Source organism: Eubalaena glacialis, chromosome 1, assembly GCF_028564815.1.
Source record: "Eubalaena glacialis isolate mEubGla1 chromosome 1, mEubGla1.1.hap2.+ XY, whole genome shotgun sequence".
Taxonomy (NCBI): Eukaryota; Metazoa; Chordata; class Mammalia; order Artiodactyla; family Balaenidae; genus Eubalaena; species Eubalaena glacialis.
Window position 1 is genome coordinate 33,480,842 of NC_083716.1, and position 22,351 is coordinate 33,503,192.

The 22,351-nt window shown below is 44.2% G+C and overlaps 1 protein-coding gene across 6 annotated transcripts in view; it reads right to left on the reverse strand.

Moving 5' to 3' along the window:
• PLCE1 (phospholipase C epsilon 1) overlaps nt 1–22,351 on the reverse strand; it is a 320,122-nt gene that overhangs the window by 87,316 nt on the left and 210,455 nt on the right. The gene's annotated exons all lie outside the window — the stretch shown is intronic.

Genomic DNA, 22,351 nt, shown 5'->3' on the forward strand with positions numbered 1-22,351 from the left:
ACTTCATATATGTTGACTCATGTATCTCTCACAACAATCCTAAGAGTCAGGAACTGTAACTGTGCTCATTTTATAGATGACGAATGAGGGACAGAGGGCCTAAGAGACTTGCTCAAGGTCCTCAACCAATAGGTGGCAAAGCCTGAATTTGAACCGAGGTGTGTGGCCCAGAGGTGTCCCTATTAACCACTCAGTAAATGCCTAATGTATATACTGTTCTCCTGCTCTAGGCTTAAATTTAGTCTAATGAGATTTGTCTTTTCTACTACACAGACTGGAGTATAATATTTAATAATAATCTACTACTAAAGTCCCCCCTTTATGGTATGCAGCCTCAAAATCCTTTGCTTAATCTCTAAGATTATTTTGCTGCTACCTGTACTTTGGTGCTTGGACACTAGTGTTCACTTACGTTACTTTCTCCATCCTGGCTAAGGTCTGGGCTGGTAAGTTCAGTTGTTAATAGATCAAAGCCTTGGTCTTGACCCCACATGGCCCATTAGTTGTACTTGGTTTAGCAACAGTGCTGAAACCTGGGGAGCAACTCATTTCCCTGGCTTGAACGAGAGTGAAGCCTGAACAGAGAAGCCTGCAGGGAAAAAAGAGTTCAAGGTCTAAGGCAACCACTTCCCTGACTCCCTCCCTCCAAATAAAATGAGAGGAATGAATGGCATTTAGTGCTGGCAGCAACCACAGAGGGCAGTCCAACCCCATTCTTCCAGCTCAAGAATCCAAGGCTCATGGGAGAAATGATTTGCCAAGGTCACAATTCTTGTTGATGTCAAAGCTAGGACTCCCAGGCTGGTGCTCTTTCAGCTGATGAAGGGAGCTAGTTTTTGTAAACTTGGCTGGCACTGGTAGGTCCTTCTAAGCACTCAATAAGAGATGCACATTTGAAGACAGAGATGGAATCAAAGGAGAAGGTACCGAGAAGAGTACCAAAAAATGATTAAAAAAATGAAAAAAGCAGAACAGAAGAGATCGATGCTGAACATGTCTTTCCTCTCCCTACACAAAAACAAATAGGGAAATAGCAACAGAGAGTTTCAGTGCTAAAACAGGGTTATAATCTGGTAGCAGCCAGGAGCACTGCAGTAACAATTGGTCTCCTCCCTTCTGAAATTTGCTGAAGCAAAATGTGATGGGCCACCTGCCACCCCTGAGCCCAGCACGAGCCCAGTGGGCTCTGAGCAGGCACCACCGACCTCTACCTGCTCTGGACTTGGCTGAACTCACGTGAAACATCAGGAGAACAGATCTGGAATCAGACCCCTAGGACAAGCCATAGTCCAGATCATCCTGCAAGGAATTAAGAGCCTCTTGGAAGAAGATAACCATTCGTTTGATCTCCTGGGACTGCTTTGAGCACACAGGAGCCCTTTGGGATTCCCAGAACCAGCCCCTCACCTGCAGCTGTGAGCAATCCCTGGCTCACTGTCTCCAAGCTTTGTCCCTTCACCTGGTTACCCAGTTAAAAGTCACCAGGCTGGTGAAACTCTGGCTCTCTAGACCAAGACATTATTTTGCCAGTAAAGACTGAATGTCATTAATGCTTCCAACCAATTCTTCCTTTGGTGTGATTAGTTTTGATAAGCCCTATCCTGCTCTAAGAAATCATCAGAAAACACTCAGAATCATAACATCATTGACTCTGGGCTAGAAATCCAAATCCATCTCCTTAAAATAAAAATGAAATCCTGAAAAGTTAAAATGGTTCTTCAAAGACACCCGATGCATTAGTTCTTGAGGCCTCTGGCTATATTCTTTCTATGCCTTTAGCTCCTTTCCTGTTGAAATTGATGGCAAATCAGTGTCTTTGCAAAGTCTCCGTACTTTCAGGCTATTCTGGTACCACACAGTGACTTATTAGTGCAGGGACTTGAAAGGGTTAACTTATCTTCCCCTGGAGAGACCTGCTTCACAGAGCAGACACAGACCACCAAGTGGTTTGTGCCTCAGTTCTGGTCACACATCCAGATTTATTTCCTATCAGTCAAATCATTTTCCATATACTTTCCCACAATGCTAGGAAAAAAATAGTGATACCATATTTCACATGGAAACCTAATTTAAGCCAACTGTTCTGTCTCTGAGTGTGAGTCCCCAGGGCTTGGTTATTGAGATTATGTAAGCACCGTTATTACAAACACACAAACACACAAACACACACACACACACACACACACACACACACCCCAACATCTGCTTACAGACTTCAGGGACAATTCTTATTGTGGCCTAATGTATTCATAATTCCATAGGCATTAAGTAACGAGAGTGTCAGCACTAATTATAAAAAATAAATGACACGAAAAGGAAACAAGCATTCAGTGATGACTGTAAAACGTAGCCCAAAGCATAAACGTGGTCCTATTTACTAAGTGGACAAGGGGATGTGTTGCCAATCCAGAAAGAATTTCAGGACACTGAAATCACACAGAAAAACACAAAAATCGCATCCATGTACAGTACTATGACTCAAACATAGGGAGCAGTCCTAGAGCAGAAAGGTGTTAAATGTGGCAGATTATTTGGCCTTATTTCAATGGTCAGCACAGCATCAAGAGAGAATCTGGCTCCCAGCCTCATTCTTTAAGCGTTCCTCCCAGAGGCTCTGTGCTTACCCTGATGACCCTGACCCCTTCCTACATGCCTACAAGTCCTCCACAATTGTTCTTTTTTCTTTCCTTCTCAGGCCTTTCTCAGTACTCCGAGGCCCAGCCAAAGTGAAGTGCTTGCTCTCTCTTCTCCCATCAAATGCCTCCTGGTATCACACGAGCTTCGTTTGGTAGGAACGTTCTTGCTCCATTCAAAATGACCTTTCCCTGGCCCACCATGTCTTGCCTGTGTCCTTTGTAAAGTCAAATCCTTATCTTGGCCCTTGAGGCCCCTGTCTGTTCTCCAGTCTCACCTCGGCTCTCCCCACACTCCTGCTTTTAGGGAGGTGAACCAGGCTTTTCCCACCCTAGGGATCTTGCACTGGTTATTCCTTCTGTGGGAAGCCCCCCCTCTGCCCCATCCCTCCACCTTTGATTTAGCTAATGTTGACTCATCCTTTGGGCAGAACTGTGCTTAGACCTGCAGTCTGACCCCCTGCCCATGCCCTGAGCTACAGAGGCCCATGTTGGCCCTCATGCAGCTGTGTTCCCCCACAGAGTGAGAAGCCTGTGGGGAGGAGGGAACCTGTCTGCCCACTGGCTGTGCACCCACCTCCAGATCGCTCACCCCTGTAGACCCAGGATTCCCAATCCCCTGTCCAAACAGCTCACTTCCAGGCCGGCAAGACCCTGTTTTCTAGATTAGTCCTCCTGAGGGTAGATCATAACTCTAGGCCTGAAGGCTGGCCAAGTGGGGAGGGTGGTGTATTGATGGAGTTTACACTTGAGGCCTGAGGTGTCCACATGATACACAGGCATACGAGCCAGGATGGAAAGAGGAGGTGGGAAGGCCACAGGTGGGCCTTCCTTTGTACTTCGTGCTGACTTCCCTAAAGTCAGGGGCAGGGCTGCCTTCAGGAATCTGATGAAAGCCTTGCTGTCTTAAGGAGGCCTGCCCTGATGACCCACCTGGGCTGCCTCCATGTGCTGTGCATTATGTGGTGCCCCAGACTCCCTGGGCAGTCAGCACCGTGTTCCCCAAAAGGCTGACTTTGGGGCTGCCGTGCTCACCAGCAGCAGAGCCCGCTGTAAGTGCTTGAGGAGAGTCTACGAATGAACGCATGCGACCTCCCCTGCGAAGGCCCTTCTGGTGGCTCACCGACACCCCACACGCAACTTCCTCCTGCTTCTCTTTCACTGAATGTCGGACCTTGAGTCCAGAGTCACGTCTGCACTTGGATTCTCACAGCTGTGTGGATTTGCATCTGGCTTAGCTTTGTTATATTTGTGTGCCTGACTCTTTCACATGGGTCTGTTCTGTCTCCCCCCCCAGACCTTAAGTCCTCGAGGGCAGAGACCATCTTTCCCACATCCCAGTGTGGGGATGCTTGGTGCCCCTGACCAGCAGGCAGGCCACTCAGAGTCCCAGGAGGCCATGGGCAGAAAGGATTCTCAGCCTTCAAATGGTCAGATATTATATTTGGGAAAAGGCCTGAGCACTTCCTACTGCTGTTCCCAGGTCCAGAAAAAGGGGACAAATGACTTCCTGCCAAAAAGTTTTTTTGAACATGCTGAGCAGAAGTTTTCGTAGGAAGATGATCCTTTGTAACGGGTATCTGGTCACCCTCACTGCTAAGTCCAGCCTCAAATGGTGAAATCTAAAGAAGGCAATGAAAGTCTCTCTAGACAAAGCTCCTCTGAAGTGGGTTGTATGCAGTGCACATCTATACCCGCCCTCCATTGAGCTTTACTAGAACCACCCTTGAACTAGAAGATGTGGCATGCACACGCAGGCAATACATCGACACACGTGTGCACGCACGTGTGCGCGCACACACACACACACACACAATGCCCCTGCCCAGGCAGTACCCCTCACAACATAGAGCACCGGCATCAAAATCTCCAGAGTGGTGGTAGGGTGTTCATTCAAATGCAGATTGCAAGGCCTCATCCAGACCTAGAAACCAGACTCTCTAAGATTGCAGCCCAGGAATCTGCATTTTTAGATAACTCCCTGGTGTTCTTATATACACTTAAGTTGAGAGCTATCCCAGGGGTTCGGTGTTCCTTTCTGCGCCCCTGAGCCTCGAGTCAGGAAAGCATCACTTCTGTAGTACCTGTCCAATGCTATAAGTCACCACCTCTGTGACTGTACTTGAGACTGGGGCTGTCACCCGTTTGGAAGGTGGAAGGAGGAGCCAGCGGGAGATAGCATAGCATAGCTGGTGGGGAGCATGGGCACCGGAGTTGAGTGGACCTGCCTTCAACTCTCAGTTCCACTGTTACTCTGTGCAGGTCCCTAAGGCAAGCGACCTACTCTCTCTGAGCCTCAATTCCCTTTTCAGTAAAAGGGGAATAATAATACTTACCTGATAAGACTGTTGTCAGGACAAACCTGGAGGTTGTATCTAAGATCTCAATGTGATGCTCAGCGTGTAGTTAAGGGCTCAATAGATGTTTACTACTGCGGCCACCTGCTGCTTCTACAACTACTATTAATATTGCTACCTGAGTTGTAGAGAAGCTGAATTCCAGGAAGCAGAACACAGAAATTCAGAAGAGAGGAGTCTCCAAGTTCCACTTCCTAACTACAAGGAAGGAAGCAGCCCAAGGCTGAACCAGGAAGAATCTGTGGTTGCCTTGAGGAGGGTTTGTGCCCCAAGCACAAGCCTGTCCTAAAAGGATAACTCATAATTCCTCTTCTCTGAAGGCTTCTCTGACTCCTCATTAGGAATAAATTATCCATTGTTTTCTATTTAAATTGCTCAATCCCATATACATATGTAGATATTTATATATATGTATGCATAGGAGTATTGCTAGTACCTTGTCCTAAAGCAATCTCTCCCAAGTGTGAGCTCCTTGAAGCAGAGGCCAGGACTTAATGTCAGAGTCTTGTACTAAGGATGCAGTGGCCATCAAGTTACACATGCTCAGGCATCCTCCTTGATGTGAAGTGAGTGCAGAAGAGTCTCTCGAGCTCCTGGTTCTGCTTGGCATGGTTCTACCATGACTGTGTTTAGGAGAGACTCAGACGGAAAAAAGAAGGTACCTGAAGGTGGTTTCTGGAGAAGCCCTAAACACATCTTGGATTATACCCTCAAATTGCATCACAGTTGTCTATAGAACAAACTCTAAACCTCTTTTTTTGGCCTTCAAGCACGGTACCATCTGATCTAAATTTACACCTATAGCACTAATTTTCACTGTTGCCCGCAACTCATCTGTCTGACATTCCAATCCTACTACATTTTGTACCATTTCTTATTCTCTGCCTATTCTTTTTTCTTTTTTAATTTAAAAAAAAGAAAGAGTCTACTTAAATAGACTCTGTCTTCTTTGCAGATATTACATTTCAAAAAAAAAAAAAACAACTGTCTTAAGTACTTAACGTGTATTCCTCCAACAACCTAATGAAATGTATGTCATTATCATCCCATTTAATAGATGAAATGGAAACAGAGAGGTTTAGTCACTTTCCCAGTGTCACACGGCTAGTAAGTTGTGGAGGGAGAAATCCCAACCTAGGCAGCCCAGGCCCAGAGCCCAGGCTCATAATATTGTCTCTGCAGGCACAAGTTGGTTCTTGAACGCTGGTGTTTCTTGGGGCTCTGTCCTTCACCCTTCTTGGATCTCTTCTTATGCTACACCCTCTTCTTAGATGATTTCTTTCACTTACCTGGTTTTATCCACCTCTCTGCTGCTGTCTCCGAATATCTATCTCTTGTCCTGTATATCCAAAAATTAACTGGACCTTTCCACCTGGAGGGCCCAAGGCCACCTCAAGCACACCCTGATCCCAGTCCTTGACTCTTCCTTCACCTTCCATTCCCACATCCAACTGACTGCCAAACAGCCCAGATGTCACCTCCTCCAGGAAGCCTTTCTTGAATCCTCATATGGTTAATCAAAATTACTTTATCACTGCACTGTGACCACCTTCCCCCTGGCCTCTGTCCCTGGAATTTGAGCTCCTTGAAGGCAGGCACTGTTTTACACATTTATTTCCCAGCACAGGGTCCAGCATGAGTGGTGGGTCCTCAGTAACTTCTTACTTTGAGTCACACACAAAGCACAGCAGCCAACTCCCTGTCAGTGCTGCCCTTCTCAGAAGTGTCCAAGGGCCTGAGTGCCCAGGGCATCTGGAGGCTGCAACCCCATCCTATAATCACCTGTCTGCTTGTTCTTCACCCAGGAGGCTCAGAGGTTTGTGCTGGCAAAGGATACTCTGGGAGCCATGGCATAGAAGGCCTGTGGGCAACTGGGCCCATGACTGGAAGATTCCATTTTCCCGGAGAGAACTGGGCATCAGAGAGTTAGGGTAGTGATGGCTTTCTCGTCTGCTCTGGAATGAGCTGGGACCATTCTGAGGTGCCCTGAGTGATGTTCAAGAAATGGCCTCCCTGGTTACTGAAGTCCCCCGATGGGGAACTCACTGGCTGCAGGCCACACTGTTTGGAAAAGGGAGAGAGAGAAGGTTGTCTTCCAGGGCCACCGAGCAGGTCTGGAGGTTCTGAGACCTGCTGTGAATCACTCTGGGTCCCAGGGCAGGTGGACACCTGTCACAGGAAAGGAAAACTGAGCCCAACAAGTCACTATTTCACTTGTAGGGCCCAATGGCAAATGTTTGCTGATCGCAATGCGGATGGTGAGCAGGTAACAGGAGACCGACAGTTAAACCGATACCAATGATCAAACAGGAAGGAGAGAAGGGAGGGGAATAAAATCGTTTGCATGTGTTGGTCTATGTTCCCCTGAAGACAAGTCTGTGTGAAGAAACAAAGGATACTGGCATCCCACCAAGATCAATGACATCCTGCCCTGTTGGACCCTGGTAGATATAATGGATCACTAAGAAGAAGAAAATTAAATCTGTGGTCTGTGCAGTACATGTGTGTAGGGGTGAGCTTCTGTGAATGAAACTTGTTAGGGAATAAATCTGATGAAAACCAGAATTCTGTCTCTTTAGCTTCCCTGTTTCAATGGGAGGTGGGGGAGAGAAGGGAGAACACTGGATTTGGAGCCAAAGAAATGCAGGTTCACCTCTTGGCACTGCTTTTCACTATTTCTGTGACCTTGAGCAAGTTTCTTACCTTCCCTGGGACTCAATTTCTCACCTGCCAAGAGGGTGTGTGTGTGGTAACTAATAAAAGATACAATAAATATATGTAATGTGCTCTAGTGGTTGGAGCAGAGTACATACTCAATAAATGTCAACTAATACTGATAATGAAAAAAATAATAAGCAGCTCCTTCTTCAAAGATGTTTCTTTGTGGAAACAACGTTGGCCTTCTTATCACAGTGCCAGCTTCTCTGTTCTGTTTAGCAGAGAGGGAGTTCCCAAGGATTAAACTCTAAGAAAGAATGATCCTTCGCTTCTTTTAAAGAGGCCAGAAAGGAGAGGTAGAGGGAAGGCAGAAAAGGGGTAAGAAAAAAGTTGAGAAAAAAACTTATCAATAGAAAGTCTAAGCGGAGTTGGCAGGGAGGGGTGGGAAACAGGAGATGGGGAAGGAGGATGTGGGCGAGGGCTGTCTGAGGACTTGGGGCCATGTGGATATGGTTTGGTAGGAGGGGAAGTGCTTGGAAAATAGCAGTGAGTCACAGATAGGTTCTAAAGGGGCAGCTGCCATGAGAAACCAGGGCCCTTTGTCTAGGAAACATCAGGTACATTGGACAGCAGTTACATTTGATTCAGAGTGGAATTAAACAACAGCATGGGACACTGGCCAGTTCAATATCTTTCTTACTCCATGCGAAGGAGGTCACCTTTTCTAGGGAAAGAATAGATCCCAATCCCAAATAAAACCCAACAGAGCTGTACATGTAAGGCAAAAATTCTAGGATGTCCGGCACAAAATAAAAGCACTTGGTGTGCCTCCCCAACCACCTAATCTATAAAAATAAACAATGACTGTCCTTTGATGAGGTCATGTAACTGGTTGAATGGTAACTACCCTGGTGCCGCAAAGCAACGATCTTGAGCCTGACAGCTGAGTGTGCAGAAATTCACTTCGGGAAGCACACAACTGCCCAGGGGCCTGGCTCCAGCACTTCCACACTGTACCTGACACTTCATTTGTCCTGTTTGCTGACTGGCATGCTTCTTCATGTGTGCCTGTCCGTCTGCAGCTTTAGATTTCGAAGTCTTGGAAGGCAAACCCTTGTGCCAATTTTGAGTTGTTCCCAAGTTATTCTGCATACAGTAGGTGCTCAGTAAATATTCCAGCAGCTGTAGTTTTCTCTTTCTGCTCCAAAGACCCAGATAGAGACAGGTCAGCCAGATTTTGTGGTAATGTGCCCCAAACTGTGTTCTGGGGACATGTTCTACCAGATGCTAAGTATTTTGTGAAGAAACTGTCTGGGGCCATACAGGTTTGGGGGATGCTGGGATAAATTAAGATTTCTTCACTGGCAGGATTTCTTAGAGCTTTAAATATGCTAATGTGCATGGTAAATCTCCAAGAAGGGCCTAATATTCAGAGTTTCCCAAATTCTTTATACCATATGATATTTTTTCGAAGGAACACTAGCATCTAGAAAAATCCTGGAATATTAGCACCAGTCTCTCTGAGCTCCTACAGCCTGGAGCCGACGCAGCCAGAGGCTCGTCTCCACGGGTAATTCTGGAGACCTCGGCCTGCCTCTGCTCAACCTGAGAACACATCTCGCCGTCTCTAGAAACTGCACGGTGTGAGTGGACTTCGGGAGGTAGAAAGAGCCAGAAATGGCAGCATATGGTTTTGTAACAGGTGTCATAAATTCAGAATCAATATATTATTGTAGGAATTCTAAAACCAAGACACAAAGAAGATTTTCCTTATAATCCAAAACGAGGAGATTAAGGCATGAGGGCAATTATTATTTCACAGCCAAGGCAGTCCTGAGGAAAGAGCTGAGCAGACTGGCCTTTAGCCATGTGGTTCTACTACACAATGTGACAACGAATATATCAAGGATCTTAAAGGTTATTTAGCTCATTTTCCTTATTTTATAGATGAAGAAACCCAAGAGAACCAGAGAGGTCAGGTGACTTGCCCAAGGTCAACTAGCTAGTGAGTGGTAATGCCAGGGCTAGACCCCAGGTCTCCTGACCTCAGGACATCCTATAGTCGCAACCTGCTGGGCTTCCGCTATCTCTGTGAAGAGGATCTGATGCACCGCCATCCCTCTCCGTCTCACTCCCTCCATCCATGGGTCCACAGAGGCAGGCTCCCCCTGGGTGAAGAAGCGGCACGTGCCAGCAAGGAGTTAACCTGGTCTGATGGGGAGGAGGAGGAGGAGAGCTGGGAGCTGCAGGAATTGCTGAAGACACTAACTCAGGGAGCCTAAGAGATGGTGGTAGTGGGTCCTAGTTGGTCAAAACCCAAGGAACAAAAGGAAGAAGAGTCAGGACATTGAGAAGCCCTCAGTGGGCAGCCACCTGCCCACAGAGATTTGGGGCAGAATTCTAGAAGGGAAGCTGGAAGGAAGACAGGGAGAAATAATAATAGTTGGTGCAGTTGCTACTTGTCTTCAGTGATGGCAGGAGAGGTCCGAGGAAGAGTCAAGAAGCCTCCTCTACAAAAACAAAAACAAAAACAAACTAGGAAAGGGACTTCCCTGGCAGTCCAGTGGTTAAGACTCCGCGCTTCCTATGCAGGGGGCATAGTAAGATCCTGCCCAACGCAGGGCGCGGCCAAAACAAAAACAAAAAACAAAAAAGAAGCCTCCTCTGCTTCCTTGAGGAGAGGGGGCAGGTGGGAAGAGCCCTCTCGGAAGATTTCTGTTGGGATGTGTCTTCTGGGAAGGGAGACAGCGGCTGCTCACCGGTGATGGTGGCGGATTATGGGCTTCGGACCCTGATGAATAGCTCACGGGCATAAACCCAAGGACAGGAGCTGCAGAATTCAAAACTCTGGGCATGGGGAGGCTGGAGGGAGCTTCGGACCAGCAGAAGAGGGGATTTATTTTGGAGACTGGGGCCATGCCACGTGGCTGGCAGGACTTTGGAGTGATTTTGAGTGGGCTGAAGTTCTACTTGTTTTCTACAGGAGAGTCAGTTAAAGAAGTTTGGGGGGTGTTGACAGTTTTGGGGGGGTGTTGACAGTTCCTGTAAAAGTGACTGACCTGTTTGGGGTCTGGTAGTTTAAGGGTGCTTCTCCTGTGGAGAGAGGGTGAGTTTCCACTCCAGAGCGGTTAAAGACATGTTTCATATTTGGCTCAAGAAATCTCTTTAGAGAAATATTTACTTGGAAAATGCTTTGGGTACAGATGACAGAGACTGAGAAGTAAAAACTGCCATTTAAGTATTAGAAAGTGGCACATCTTATACCCAAACAAAACGGAACAAAAGCCCAAACCAAACCAAGATCATGTTTTTGGGGTGCTGACTGAACAAATATTCTTTCCTAGATGCAGGGGGTGGGGGGTAGGAAGCCCATGATCAAAGTCAGAAGTGCTAGATTCAAGTCTCAGCTCTAACATTTACTAACTGTGATACTGGGCCAATTACTTTGTCTCTTCTATTCCTTCAATTTCAAGCAGGCCTGGCAGCAACACCTACCTTACAGAATTGCAGGGTTAAAGGAAGTAAGGTGAAAGTGCTTATACTTAGAAGCACAGTAGAAAGGTTAGCCAATGTTATTAATATTAATGGACATGTATTCAATGATTTCCAGATATGGCATTTGGTTTTGTGAGGCACCTGCATTTAATGTGGTATTTCTTTGAATTTAGAAATTACAATTTTTAATTAATGTCTTATTGTCTCCCTCAACCCCTCACTGGCCTCTGCTCTATTAGACTTGCGCATAGAATATGCCTATATTACCCCCAGCCCCACTCTTTCTTTTTTAAGATTTATTATTATTTTTTTAAATAAATTTATTTATTTTGTTTTTATTTTTTTTGGCTGTGTTGGGTCTTCATTGCTGTGCGTGGGCTTTCTCTAGTTGCAGTGAGCGGGGGCTACTCTTCGTTGTGGTGCGCGGGCTTCTCATTGTCGTGGCTTCTCTTGTGGCGGAGCACGGGCTCTAGGCACGCGGGCTAATTAGTTGTGGTGCACGGGCTTAGTTGCTCCGCGTCATGTGGGATCTTCCCGGACCAGAGATGGAACCCACGTCCCCTGCATTGGCAGGTGGATTCTTAACCACTGTGCCACCAGGGAAGCCCGCCAGCCCCACTCTTTAAATTCAATATTTTTATATCTTTCTTGTGGCAGGAAAGAAACTAATAAAGGAGGATACTATTTATGTCCACAGATAAATTAACAGATGTTAATAAGAGCGTAAAAGCAAGTTTTACTATGAGTTGATGAGAGTTCAGTGTATAATGTAAAAATAAGAACATCTTAAAACTAGACATTTTCATATAAGATTGACTAAAAGATTTCTTTCTCTTTTCTCCTAATTTTCTAAGATATGGTCAAAAACTCATGTTTTAGTCAAATATTTTTCTGAAACAAAATCGGTATGCATAAATTTTTTCCTTTTAACTTTAAATGAATAGACTATAGCTTTCTATCAAATATATTCAACACCTGCAGCTTATAAACTCAGGCCCAGATTTCCTAAAAATGCTGGACATGTTTTAGTATTTTACTGATAAAACCCAGATGTCTTGTCTTACATGCCTTAGAAGAAAAGAAATATATAACCTTACAAAGAACACTCACCATTTTACATCTGATTAAACTCTACGCCAAACAAGGACTGGAAAGAGTACGATGTTTGTACAAACAATCTTTTCAAAAGTATTTTTCAAATCCACTTAAATGTCCTGGAAAACTCCTGAAATGTGAACCAGCAATATTTATGTACATTCCACCCCTGCATTGGAATATTAGTTTGGGGTCATGTCTCCATGCTTGGAGTAGGAGTCGTGGTGATGATTAGCTTGATTCTTCAATCTGTGTTTCCAGGCCCACGTGGAATGAACCCCACTTTGGTCACATACATATGACAGTACCATTTCGAGCCCAGTAGCTTGGTATCAGAACCACCTGTGAGAGTTTGCCATTTAGTGTCTAATTCTGTAGATCTGGGGATGGGGAGGGTAGGAATCTGTCCTATTAAAAAGTTTCCCTAAGTGATTCTGATTAAGCCTAGGAACCGCTGATCTAGGGTCTTGGCCATTCCCAAACTTAAGTGTGTACAGGAATCTTCGGGGATTTTGTTAAAATGTAGGTTCTGATTCAGTAGGTCTGGGCTTGAGGTTGGGGTTACATGCGGAGATTCTGCATTTCGCTCTCAGGTCTCTTCAGTCTTTTTCAGTCAGGAATGGTTCCTCCATATTTCCCTGCCTTTCATGTCCTCTGCAGTTTCAAAGATTGCAGCCTTACACTCTGTAGGATGGCCCTTAACCTAGGTCCGTGGGATATTTCCTCATGACCAGACTTTGGTTACGCTGTTCTGGCAGGAATGCCCCGGAATGAAGCTGGCTTTGGCTCAGTGCATCACAACAAAGGGCACAGGACGACAACACTTGGCACCACTTGGGCATATCAATCTTGATCATGTGCCCAGATTTCTCTACCATAAAGTCACCATTTGCCCCCTGATAACTGATTAGTACTTTGTGGGGAGGTCGTTCAGTGACTGCACTGAAATCCTGCTCCTCATCAACCCTCTGTCCATCCGCCTTCCACTGATGACTACCACTTGGATCAGCCACCTACGCCTATGAGAGCTGCCAACTGATGATTTATATTTCCACCCTTACTTCTATATTGATTAGCTGCTTTCCTTGGTAAGAATGAGCTCTCCTTGGGCTTCCCTGGTGGCGCAGTGGTTGAGAATCTGCCTGCCAATGCAGGGGACACGGGTTCGAGCCCTGGTCTGGGAAGATCCCACATGCCGCGGAGCGACTAGGCCCGTGAGCCACAACTACTGAGCCTGCGCGTCTGGAGCCTGTGCTCTGCAACGAGAGGCCGCGACAGTGAGAGGCCCACGCACCGCAATGAAGAGTGGCCCCCGCTTGTCGCAACTAGAGAAAGCCCACGCACAGAAACGAAGACCCAACACAGCCAAAAATAAATAAATAAATTAATTAAAAAATAATAATAATGGGGTAGGTTTTAAAAAAAAAAAAAGAATGAGCTCTCCCTTCTCCCCCATTTATTTATTTATTTATTTATTTATTTACTCACTTAAATCAGCAAAGACTCACGGATTGCAAATTTTCCCCACTATATTGGAATCCATGACTATCATAATGAAGCTCAAATTGTTGCAGAAGCTCAAATCCTGAGTCTTTCTGACATGTCTCCATCATCATTCGAGCTTTTCCTTACTTTCTAGCATAACAAGATATTTCAGACTTCTCTTAAATTTTTCCTGCCCCAGCCATGGAATCAGCCTTTTCTCCAAGAAGCCCTTGGTTTCCTTTTAGTGGAAGATGGTATTTAAAATACAGTATCTGTGTGCTCAGTGTGTTCATGCTACTGGAGTGTCATTGTTTCTAGGTCCCCTAGGCATACAGAGCTAGAAAACACACACATAACCCCCCCACACACACCCCATAACTATTCCCATATTTACCTCTTTATATATAGTTAAAAACATAAGTTCATAATGAAATCTACATTTCCATTTTAATACCTCAAGGTTCTTTCTTCTTTCTAGGTTTGTATCTTTTCCAACAGTAATGAACCTGGCTTTCATATATTTTTCCTTTATATAGTTAGTACTTATTTATACAATCAGTTGAGATATTTGCTCAAAGTAACCGGTATTCCAGCCATCCAGGCCTTCTTTTCCATCCACCACCTACATACCCCCGTCACCACCCTACATTGTCTGACATGCCATTGATGTACCTCTGCGTGGCTCCCACACCCCCTCATTTCAATGAGGCACGCCTGCTCCTGACTCCTCCATGCTGGGCAAGAAAGGGAAGGCTATTCATCCTTTGTAAATGGACCAGTAGTGTCTTGTGTTTAAGCTACAATGCTTAGTAACTTCATAATTGTGAAAGTAAATTTGACCTTTTTTGTTAAAACATTTACTAATAAAAAAGTAAACATTAAGATAATTTAAACATTGTGTGTGTGTGTGTGTGCGTGGCAGCTGAACTTTAAAGTTGTAAAGAACTTTAGAGGTCACTTAGTCAAATGGTTTCAAATTTGGGGGCCCCAGGATTTTATGGGGATGCCTAGGATATGACATTGAATAAGCAGAGCTGCTCTGATGAAGAGAGGCTGGATGAGGATTGGGGTAGAGTCTCTTCAAGGACTATTCCTTGGGGCTCCTGAGAACATCATTTCAACACCACCAGCCTTATCCACCCCTCAAACTCCAAACAAGGAGAAGGCAGTCTTTACTGACCACTTTGCTATTTGCTAACAGCTTAGCCACATAGATTTGTCCATTGTCCACTGTTGATACATGGCCAGGAACGACCTATAGGGCCAAGCTGTGTATCTCCCCAGATTTTGGGATTCTCACATTCCTTCTGAATCCTTATGAAGGGGTATCAGAAGATCACATTGCATAGGATTTGCCCATTGATGGCATAAATTCCAGCTCTTCACAGGAGAAACAGGATGGCCTAGATCCCTAGCTCTTTTTTTTTTTTTTTAATAAATTTATTTATTTATTTTTGGCTGTGTTGGGTCTTTGTTGCTGCATGCAGGTTTTCTCTAGTTTCGGTGAGCGGGGACTACTCTTTGTTGCAGTGCGAGGGCTTCTCATTGTGGTGGATTCTCTTGTGGAGCACAGGCTCTAGGCGCGCGGGCTTCAGTAGTTGTGGCACATGGGCTCAGTAGTTGTGGCATGCGGGCTCAGTAGTTGTGGCTCGCAGGCTCTAGAGCGCAGGCTCAGTAGTTGTGGTGCACGGGCTTAGTTGCTCCGCGGCATGTGGGATCTTCCCGGACCAGGGCTTGAACCCGTGTCCCCTGCACTGGCAGGCGGATTCTTAACCACTGCGCCACCAGGGAAGTCCCCCTAGCTCTTAACTCATCCCCAAATTATTTCAATGTGGCATTTAGGTGAATAGGATATACCCGTCCCTACTCCCCACAACTGCAAGTAGAAAGAGATATATCTACATTATGACAAAAAAAAAAAAAAAGAGAAAAACAGTCTTTCAATGGTAGAAAGGTAAAGAGTACTCAATAAAATAATATCAAGCATTGAAAATGAATCAACCATAGCCACACATATCGACATGGATGAATTTCAAATACAAGGTTGAGTGAAAGAACAAGTCAGGAAAGAACACACACAATTTGGTCAAAACCTTCCAATGATTTCCCATATCATTCTGGGTAAAATTGAAATGGTCTACCATTAAATCGAAAAGCTCTATACCATCAGTCCGCTTGACCTCACCTTCTACTAGTCCCCTCCCTCCTCCACAGCCACACTGACCTCCTTACTGTTCCTTGAATGTGCCAGGCATGGGACCCCCCACACACACCCATCTCCACAGGGCATTTGTACTTTCTGTTCCTTCTGCCTGGGCAGCTCTTCCTTCAGATGTCCAGAGAGCTCACTTCCTCCACCCCTTCCTGTATTTACTCAAATACTAGACTCTCTGTGAGGTCTTCCATCACCACCCTACTTCAGGTTATAACAGCCACTCCTCCCCAACGCTCCCCACTCCCTCCCCTGCTTTATTTTCTCTCTAGCACTTATCAAGTCATATGCTTTACTTATCTTATCATCTGTCTCCACCTAACTAGAATGTAATTCCTATCAGTAGAGGTTCTTGTCTGTTTTTTTTTTTTCACCGCAGGATCTCCAGAGCCTAGAACAGTGCCCAGCATGTTGTAGGCATTCAAGCAATATTTCTGGATGAATGATTGAATGAACAAATGAATGATATTCCAAGCATGGCCTCAAGAAGCCAACAAAAGTGCTAGCTGTCTGATGACAGGAGGAAGAGCTCATTTCCAACTCTGCTGGATCTGAAGAGTCGCTTTTGGCAGCCTGCCTTCGACATATAATTCTAGTTGACAGATGAACCCCTTTAGTGATCCATTTAGGAATCTGGGGGGTTGAGAGGAGGGCATGTTGGAGATGTTCACCCCAGAAAGGGTGTTAGGATGCTGCCTCACTCACAACAAAGTGTGTTTTTAAAAAGCTGAAGTACATTTGTTTCCTAGTCAAGGTGGCCAACTGGCAACTTTGCCCTCAGACTCTTGCTGGCCAGTCCTCTCCTCTGTGTTCTATGTATTTAGTCATTCAACAAATATTTGTGGAGCAATATCTAACTGACAGGACTGCACTAGGGCTTCATGTGCATAACTTTCTTCTTTTTGTTAAACAGACTTTTTCAAATTTATTTGCATGCAACTGTGTTTCATTTTCATTCTCTCTTCCTCCCTCCCCCCTCCTTTCTTTCCTTCTCTCTCTCCCCTACTCACAGGATCCCTAGTTTCAACTTTATTATTTTAAGCAATACATATTTGTTATAAAAAGAAAATCCAACAATATAGCCTTCTGTACAGTAGAAAATGAAATTCCCTCCCTCTTTCCCTCGCTATGGGTCACCCTAATAATAACATTTATCGGCCCTCTCTGCAAGTAGACAGGTGAGAGTCCTTGGGGAATAGAAAGGTGGTGAAAGGGGAGAGAAGTTTCACAAACTTGATTTTTATATGTAAAGGGCCTTGCCAGGAATCTCAATTTTCAATTGTCTGTAGCATGTCATGCTTGTCAAAAGCTTGGCTGAGGTAACTGGTATTTGAGAAAGACATCCTAAGGGTCATACCAGGCATTCATTCCTGAGATTTTCTAAGCTTTATCCCTGTGCCAAGTGAGACTCTAGTGAGCAACACACCTGGACTAGATTATCTTAGCTCTCTACATGCGTATCTTTAGAGAGCTATGCTTTTAAATTATGTCCTTTTATTGAGGGTCAGTATAAAATATGGCCAGACAGAGACTGTTTCTGCAAATGCTTTTGTTCTCAAAACAGCTCTTGGAGACTATCCACCTTCTATAGGACACATAGAAGAAATTCCTCCCAGAGCTTAGCTTGGATTTTTGGATGAGCTGGTAAGCTGCTGCTTCTTCATCCTCCTCCTCTCATTCCTCTTCTTTCCCCTCTTCTCTAAACTTTCTTTTTTCAGATAACGAGAATAATACTGTATCATCATCTCTCTCTTTTTGCCTAGGCTACCAGGAAGCTCGGACCAACTTTTGAATCAATGGTATCAGTTTCCTTTTGCCCAAGTGTTCTTTCTTGTATTGTTCTACCCTTTCTTACATGATTCTAGCCTTTTTACTCCATCATTTCTAAAAGCTTCTTGAGATTTTTTTTCTTTTTTTGCAATAAGGAGGAGACATAAATAATCCATTAATAAAGAGTCCAATGCTGACATTTTACAATTTACACATAAGGAAAATAAGGCTCAGAGAGGTTGCCTTTGCTAAGAGCCACAAAAAGCTAATTAATGGAAGCTTTCAGACTAAAACCTGAGGGTTCCCACTCTCTCACTACCCTATATATTATTTCAAATTAAAGACTAGAATTTCTTCTGCCTTCAGATATTGTGAATATTCACTCTGCTTGATTTCCTTTGTATTCCACTTTTGGGGAAAGAAGGCAAGGCTGTGGTCTGTACGATCTCCCCACTCATCACCAGCAATGCACAAGGCTGACTGGATCTGGGAGGGAGGGGGATAACTTCTCACATCATTTCTGCGTAGGCAACCTACCAAATTCACTTGGGACCTCAGGCATAATAACGGGGATATGGACAAAATATATTGAGGAAACAAGGTATTTCTGAGTATGACATTTTTGTTGTGGAATGTGGGGTCACCAAATAGAAGGACACCATGAGTTTTAAGCAAGCTGAAGGGCTCCACATTTTGATGTTTGAAATATGGTAATTTATATTCCCAAAGCAAGTGTGATTGATTGGATTTAAAATAATTATTTCCCCCTAAAACATTAATATGAAGAAAAAATTCTTATTTGTACTTTTAGGTTTCCTTGTATGGAAAAATAGGGTGAGTGTAAAGATGGGTCTAAGAGTGCTGAGTTGGACAAATACTCAAGGCAGACTGACAGGTGTCCCTAAGAGCGGTGGAGGATGGGGTCACAGTTAGGGGGAGCAGAGAGCACGGCAGAGCCCAGAACTGACTGGAGTGCCACTACGTATATGGGTTTTGGAGGCACACAGACTGTCTGGAATCCCAGCTCTCCCAGGTACCAGCTGTGTGAACTCCGACACATTTTCTAAGTTCTTTGAGCTTTGGTGTGCCCATCTATAAAACGGAAACAAGAATAGTTATACCCCAGGATTGTGCAGAGGATTTAATAAGGCCACATGGATAAAGCCCACAGTGTAGACTTGTTTAAGTGCTCAGCTAATCATGGCTATCACCATTCCTGAGTCAGGTTAGAGCAACCATGGTAGCCAGTCAGTAACTAGGTTACTTAAAGAACTAGGTCGGGCTTCCCTGGTGGTGCAGTGGTTGAGAATCTGCCTGCCAATGCAGGGGACACGGGTTCGAGCCCTGGTCCGGGAAGATCCCACATGCTGCGGAGCAACTAAGCCCGTGCGCCACGACTACTGAGCCTGCGCGCCTGGAGCCTGTGCTCCGCAACAAGAGAGGCCGCGACAGTGAGAGGCCCGCGCACCGCGATGAAGAGTGGCCCCCGCTCGCCGCAACTAGAGAAAGCCCTTGCACAGAAACGACGACCCAACACAGCCAAAAATATAAACAAATTAATTAATTAATTAAAAAAAAAAAAAAAAAAAGAACTAGGCCAAAATCATAAAGAAAAACCATCAGTACATGGAAGGTACTGAAGAGGTGCTGGGTACACTTAACTGAGGACAGACTTTACTCTCTGGGGTAGACATAGCTGCAGAGAAGACAGTTTTCAGACTGAAATTGTGATGAGCCAGACTTATGTTAGGATAAATCAAACCAGTGAATAAACTGTGTGCCTGGGTAATTGCCTAACTCTGCTGGACTTACATATCTTGCAGCCAGAGAGACAAGGTTTCCTCACATTGTCATCAAGTCATAAATGGCCAGCTGAGCACAGAATGGGCCAAGGTGCCCCTGGAGAGTAATAACAGGTAAAGACTACAGTCCTAAGCCCAAGGAGAAAAGACCCTCACAAAATGAGTGATTGGCAGCCCTGAGTCTTGGGGGGTGAGGCTGGGGAGCATCAGCTTCTATTGGGGGGGGGCGGTTTGTGAAGTTCTTGGCTCAGTTTCCTCACAGACAGTGAATTGGATCTGAATGTGAAACATCTTGCCAGAAACTTTCTGTTACAGGAAGCTCCCTAGAAAGCAATGGAAGATTAAACTGTTACATCTCCTTTAAAGGCATCACTATTATCTCAGGGAGGGGGGGAGGGTACTGTGGCCGGGAATAAATTAAGTTGATAAAAGGAATGTGGAAATTTCCCCTTGGTATAAAACATCTTGATTGATTGACCTAGATGGTCCAGATGTTTGGATATGGACATATATTCTACATGCCATGGTCACATTATAAAATATTGGGTTCTACACTATTTGTAAATTGATCTTATCTGTACACTTGCTCTTATTTGTTAATTTGAAAAGCAAAACTAAATAACATTTTAGAAAACAAGCGAAAACCAAGCTGGATTTTGTTTCTAACTTGGCAGAAAAAGTGGCCTTTGATTTTTGTGCCTGATATTCTGAATAATTATCTTCTGGGCTTTAATTTTTTTCTTTCTTTTACCAAATACTTCTCCATATTTAAGTTTTAGAAAGAAAACGCCCCCAAAATATCTATAGTCATCCTTTTCTTTGGGTATGTAAGTGAGCAACAAAAACAAACAAAAAAAATAAATGTTTCATTTGCAGCTTACATAATTCATGTCATATAACCTTAAAAAAATTATCTTGTTTAAAATTTCATCAAGATTAAACTAAAATTCTTCAGAGAATATTTTTCAGTGGGACAAAGTGTTCTATACATACATCTACAAATGAAATTTTAGATCTATTCTTATTTTGTGAGAAGAAAAGTTTTTTAACAGTAAACTTTTAATTTTAGACTTACCAAAAAATAGCAAGAATACTACAGAGAATTCCCATATATCCAGCACCCAATTTCCCCTTTTATTAATGTCTTAGGTTAGTATGTACATTTGTCACAATTAATAAAACAGTATTGATATATTAGTATTAATTAAATTCCATAATTTATTCATTTTTTCCCTCAGTTTTTACCTAATGTCCTTATTCCATAAAGTTGCTCATTTTCCCTCCCTTTCCACACTGTCTTCTTTGGAAGTAAGTCACTATGCTCAGCTCACTCTTAAGGAGCAGGGAGTCATGCTCCACCTCTTAGAGGGCAGTTTCTAGAATGAATTATTTGAAATTCTTTTGCATAGGAGATGTGCCTATTTTTCCCATTTATTTACTCCATCATTTACTCCATCATTTACTTATATAGATCCAAGAATATTTATCTTATACTTTGGGCTAGGTTGAGAGCTCAGGTACTCTGTGATATTGTTGCCTTGGCAGCCATTCTGTGTGGCCAAGCATTAAACTGACACTATCCCCTCCCTCCAGCAATGCCCTAGGTAACAGCCGGCAGAATCACAAGTAAACATAGGTTTCGGATATGACTCCCTCAAAGACTCTTGTGATAAGTACTCTCTCCCAATGCTCTGCTCAAGGCCTTGTGCACCTTAGATAAGACCCCCGTGGAGCTTACCAAAACCCTGCTCTTTTTGTTTCGAATCGACCAATCTGGCTTTGGCCCAGGAACCCCAAAGCACTCCACTCGTGGATCCTAATAAAGGCACATGGCCCAGGTCCTGCCTCTCTCACTACCTGCACCTACCTTGACTTCTCAATGTGGCCCCTCTAGGTGTGCTGGGTACCTCTTCCAGGACCTTTCCCTAGCAGTCTTTTGTCCAACCAGTGGCTCACCATCTGACACTGGGGGTTTCACTTAACTAATGCTCATTTTAAAAAGTCACGATGGGCTGTACTCCAATACAGGTTTCCCCTGCTATCTGAAAGTAGTATGTTCCTGTGAAACCTTTTGTAAACCAAAATGGCATAAAGAGAAGAAGTGATTACCTTAGGATGCATCTTGCTAACACAAAATAAATTGATATAAAGAACAGATGCTCACAGATACAATTCAGAGCTATGGCACTGAGATGTTTAGTGTAGTTCTCAGGGAAGGAGCTTGGTGTTGCCACTCTCACTGCTGGTCGTGGTGCACACTGCCTCTATAACTGCTCGTTGCAAAACAAATGCTCAATGCCATTTTTGCTTTTTGCCTTTTTTCATAAAAATGAAAAGCCTTTTTGGATTTCTCTTGGTTAGCAAAAACAGGTACCAGTACAGATCCTTCGTAAAATTGAAATGCAGTAAAGTGAAATTTTGAAAAGTCAGAGGTACTTGTAGTACTTTACTTTGTTGCTCAAATTGCTCCAGCTTTGCCCACTCTTTCAGCTGGCTCTTTCAGTTGACTCCTGTGCCTCTTTAACATACCCATCACTGTGGATTTTTGGCCTCTTACTTATATGCCAGCACTACTAGATACTCCAGGTTCATCTTGTATATTTCTGGCCCTAGTCCTAGAATCAGCCATTTCTCCAAGGAGCCCTGGTTCCTTTTATTGGAGAATGGAATTAGAAACCAAGATCTGGGGAGAAGGTGTGCTCATTGCTACTGGGGTGTCAGCTGCTTCTAGGCCCTCAGATGCCAGAGCAAGGAAATATATGTGTGTATACTGACCTGTGAATTCACACATATCTATAAATATTTCTACATGTAACCATTTGTCTATTATGCTAATCATTATTT